This window comes from Dendronephthya gigantea, unplaced genomic scaffold (assembly GCF_004324835.1).
Source record: "Dendronephthya gigantea isolate DGI-Jeju-01 unplaced genomic scaffold, DenGig_1.0 000071F, whole genome shotgun sequence".
Taxonomy (NCBI): Eukaryota; Metazoa; Cnidaria; class Anthozoa; order Malacalcyonacea; family Nephtheidae; genus Dendronephthya; species Dendronephthya gigantea.
Window position 1 is genome coordinate 887915 of NW_021163081.1, and position 5513 is coordinate 893427.

Sequence of the window (5513 nt, forward strand, 5' to 3'; positions counted from 1 at the left end):
ACTTATAAAATATTCAGAACTTGGTTTAGTAGATCAAGCAAAGCATAAAAAAAATCGGTCACATTTGGTAGAAATAAACCGTTGTGTAAAGCTGCCATATTGAATGTTATTACACTAGCACATTTGTTTCGTACGCAATTCCCCCGGTGCAAAAACCGCATCAAATTCCCCCCTTGCAGCGAATTCTGATCAGAACAAATCCTCTCCCTTCTTGATGTTAAATACACGCAAAACTTGAATGATAAAAAATACAATTATAGAATGTAGAAAAGCGCAACAGTCTTGATTGTAAAATGTGACATTTGATATAAATAAACAAACTAATTGTTTGTAAAATAATGACACTTGATATTAATCACGAAAGAATGTTTGTCATGTTTGAAAGAAAGTCATGTTTGGCCTAGCATAATCATGCTTTGCACAACTGTGCTTCATCCTCTTTTATGACAAACCCTTGATCGCAGCCCCTCTCCCCTATACCAGATCAGGTTAGATCAGTCCCTGGGGCAATGGGATCAATGCAATATTTTATTGCAGCGCACTTCTATTGCAACCTGTGGCACCAGAGCGACAATTTGGTGATGCTATTCCAATTTTAAATGATTATTTGTATTTTATAATTGTAAAGTTATTTAGAAATGGATTGTTTTCAATAAGCGCACAACAACTTTTTATTTCAGTATTTCAACTTTTTATCTCAGTGTTTCAACTTTTTATTTTTGTGTTTCAACTTTTCATTTTTTTGTGTTCCAACTGTTTATTTTTGTGTTTCAACTTTTCATCTTTTTCTTTCAACATTTCATTTTTGTGTTCAAACTTTTCATTTCAGTGTTTCAACTTTTAATTTTTGTCTTTTAACTTTTTATTTTTGTGTTCCAACTTTTTCTGGCAGCATTTCAACTTTTTATTTTTTTGTGTTCCAACTGTTTATTTTTGTGTTTCAAGTTTTCATTTTTTGTCTTTCAACTTTTCATTTTAGGGTTTGTTTTTCTTTAAAAAGTGTGTTGAAAATCATTCTGTAATTTTAAATAAATATTTTTTGTTTTTTAATTGTGTTTTTGGTGAACATAGACCATGATGCATTGCAGGGAGAATGGGGAACCTATGAACATGTGGGGAATATGGGAACATATGGGGATATGTTACCATAACAGCAACGCACATGGTCTCTCCCAACATGGCATCTTATTCAGGTGACCTTATCATTTTTACTATATTCATATTATATAGTATTTGAAACCATGAATATTAATGCATTTATTGATACATACATACATACGTGAATATTAATACATCATTGCGGGCGGGGGGGGGGAGTAGTGGGGGGGAGTGGTGGTGGTGGGAGGAGGATGGTAGGTGAAGCGAGCGTTGTTAGGGCAAGACTACCACAGGGAAATTTTAAGCATTCAAAAAATTATAAAATACATTTAAGGTATGAATTGATTTTCTACATCATACTTCTCCCCACCCATTTGTGCCTGTATTTTTACTTTTCACCAGGGTACCTAGCACTTGAGTAAATTTCTACCATAGCTCTCCACCCTACTGAACAAGGCACTGATACCAGATCACTCCGCAGATGGGTTATATTATGAAACAGGTCATGGATGGATCCAGCCTGACCTGGCAATGGGGTGCTAACGAGGGCTTGTCATAAAAGATGGTGTAACTGTTGATAGTGCAAGGGTGTGTGACCATTGAGGGCCCCTGACAGGGGCCATTGTCTAAACATTTTTGAAATATGAAATTGTTTAGGTGATCAAATAGACCCCAAATGGTCCAATATAATGTTTTCATTTGTATTTGTATTCAACATGGGGGAATTAGCACCTCTCCTGCACCCCTTTTGGCCTGCACCCCCTTGCACCTTCCCCAGTAAATCCATCCGTGAAACAGGTCCTGCATTATCCATGTCATATTTTATGTGTTGTGTTTGTGTATCCAACATCCACATTTCTTACACAACCTGTTCCACTTGGGTGTTTGTGAAAAATGCACTGATCTATTATTTGCACAAAAAGTTAAAAATGGATGTATAGTGTGCCATTGGTTGTTCTTGCCAAAAATATGTTTTCGGTCAAAATACCAATGATTGTTATACATGTGCCCATCTACCAAAAGAACACATTGGTTTGGGCAGAGTTAGTGCAGCAGGTATGAACTGTACTACCTATGGCAATTATGATATGCAGTAACTAGCTATTGCTCATAGGCTACAAGATTTGTATTTGTTAATTTAACATGATATGTTCTGTTAATTTAACATGACATGTTCTGTTAATTTAACATGACATGTTCTGTTAATTTAACATGACATCACATAGGACATATACTGTAGACCCTTTGCTTGCTTACACTGTATGTTTTTGCTCCAGGCAATTACATCCCAAGAAATAACTCTACTTTGCCTAACGCTCTACATGTATACCATTTTCAGTGCAAAGTTTCTGTGAAACTTTGCAGTATTGTGGTGAGTGGCGAAAATTCATATCAGACAGTCACTCAGTCAGTCATAGTGTAAACTCCGGGGGGCGGAGTGTTTTTTGTTTGTCGTCTTTGATCCTATGTGGGTGGGTATCAGGAAGTTTGTTTGATCAAGTATATAGTTTTCTGATTTGTATATTCTTTTAGCATTTTCCAATTTAAACAAAATATGAAAGAATTACTGTGGTTATTGTAAATTTTATAACATTCGTTACGATGATATGTGTGTTGTTCCCCCCGGTACACGCGATTTCATCTTGAACAGCGCATTAATGCGCATAAGGCCGCGATTAATATTCAGAAGCGCAAAATACAATAAGGAGCGATGGAGCGACGAAGTGTTGTTTTGAAATATTTTAAGCGAAAAGCGAGCAAATGTTCGAGAATTTGTGAACTCATTAAACGCAGAACCAAGAAAGAATACGTCCACATCCACTATCGTATTTTAACTACACGCATAACATAATATACACGACTTATTTTGATAATGTACCTCATGAATCTAACATGTGTTGATAGCAATTGATACTGCTGTATAATCGACTATGGAGGTTAAAAATTTTTTAACCATAACAGTGCTTAATAATTGCTATTTGTTTAAAATGCACAAATCTGAAGCAAATGGCGATATTACTAGCAAGTGCCGATCAGTATTATCAGGTTAAATGGTATGCTAAGGTGCTACACGACATGCACTATTACTACACGTAATAAACACTATATTTGAACTGATCCATTGATCCGCGCATCGCGTTATAAACACACGCATCGAATATTACACTGCGCGATTTATTTAGATCGTATACTTCATTGAATAGAGTGCTAGACAACACAAACTTCACGAAGAATAGGATTGTTTTGTATTTTACGTATTGCAGTTAATTCACGCTAAAATGTTGACAATTAAGTGCTAATATTATTTAGTTCGTTTTCTTACAGCACAACTTCATAGAGCTATATTTATTTAGTGCTTTGTATTTTATTTAGGTAGGCTATAGTGCGATTGCGCGCATATGGTTATGTAAATAGACGGATCGGTTTTGAATATATACAGGCGTCCAATCAGTCCAAAAGAAGGGCAAAGTAACTATTACATTAATTACGTTAGACCATGTTTCATCTGCGCGACTACATCTTAAAAGTCCCGTACGCCTATGCACAAACCAATTTTACTGTCATAAAAAATGCTTCAAAATGAAAACTGTGGATCTACACAGTAGGCATTCAAGGCTAATTATATTGTTATGGTTGATATCCATATATAATATCGCGACTATAGTAATGTAATTTGAGTATGTTTGGTTATATTTTCGTGCTGTCAGGACAAGTGATCGATTCACGCATCGGTTATGTAAATCATGCAAGGTTTATTTACTTTAAGGTTTATACAGTATAGTGCAATTTGAAAGTATCTTGTGGGATTCTTCTCAGAAATATTTTATTATAAAATGTTTACATCATTTATTTAATACTTCAGTTCAGGCGAGAACGGGTTGTTTGTAAATGAAAACTGTGGATCCACACAGTAGGCATTCAAGGCTAACTATATTGTTATGGTTGATATCCATATATAATATCGTGACTATAGTAATGTAATTTGAGTATGTTTGGTTATATTTTCGTGCTGTCAGGACAAGTGATCGATTCACGCATCGGTTATTTTCCAAATTTATATCAGAGCTATAGTTCTTATAACTAAACATAATCACAAATATTCGAATGGTTCTATCAAGAATAACAAAGATATAATTGATTAAACACTGCAAGATGGATTTCTATTTTCACAAACTTTCTGAGCGCTGATTGGCTGAAATATGAGCGCGAGATCACCTGGATAACCGCGCATTTTTGCACAATCACAAGTATAACAGCATTTGCATTATAGCTAAAACTTTGCACTATCCTTGGATCCCTAGTTTATTCTTTGCCTCACACCATCCATGGACAGTTAAAAACTATATTTTTTACATTCACTATATATATTTATATTGAAACTTAAAATAGTTGTATTGTCTCATAAACTTGCTCTACCCCCTCCCCCAAAAAAGCATAAATTTTAAAGTAGATGTTTGTCTTCTTGAATGTGACCTCATTGTCTCTTATAAATTATCAAGAAATTGAAAGAAAACCACCTGTTCAGGAAAAGTAGCAACCAATAAGTATGTTGTAGTGTGATACTTTTATTTTGTCTGGGTCCAAGGCCACAACATATAGTATTGGATATCATGGGATTGAATCGAATGCATAAAAATGGTAAACATACTTCACCATTTCATTTACTCTTTGTGCAAGTAGTGGTAGATCAACCAATCCCAATACAACCGATATTGTTTGCTTCGTTACCTTTAATAGACAACTTTTTATCCTGTCTTATACTGTAACTGTCTATATATTGCCAGTTTCCATTGTTAAGTATATGGTGGGTGGTCATCATATTAATACTAGTCAATGCACATTCATGAATTTAATTTGACCATTTTCTGAAATGAAGGAGCAAAACAAAGTGAAAAGGGAAAGGTTCCTTTAATCTGCACCAAAGAGAAGAAGAGTAAATAATGGTAATTCAGCTCAGTACCGTAAGGTTGGTGTTCTAATTATTTGACTGGATGATATTGCTATAAAAGGTCATTTGTTGGAATGATTTGCAATTTGTGTTGAATTTACACAAAATACATGATAATTCTCAGCTGGAGAAAAGAGTTCAGAACCAGTAACACCTCCATCCACAATGGGGATAAATGTTATAGTAATCCAGCATGATATAGTATCCAGCATTGTGTTTAAGCTTTAAGCCCTCATTTTCACCAGAATATTCATTTGTATGGCACATCATGTGAATGAAAGACAAACTTATTCCTTAGATAAAATAGCAGACTGAGGATCATTAACACAAATGACAGAATAACTTCACAAGTTGTGTTTTTTAATTTACAATATCATACTTGAAACAAAGCTTAAACACAGGTTGAGTGGTCACTATAGTGCTTGCATCTTTTTCAAGACAATTACATAAGCAAAGGAACAAAGAA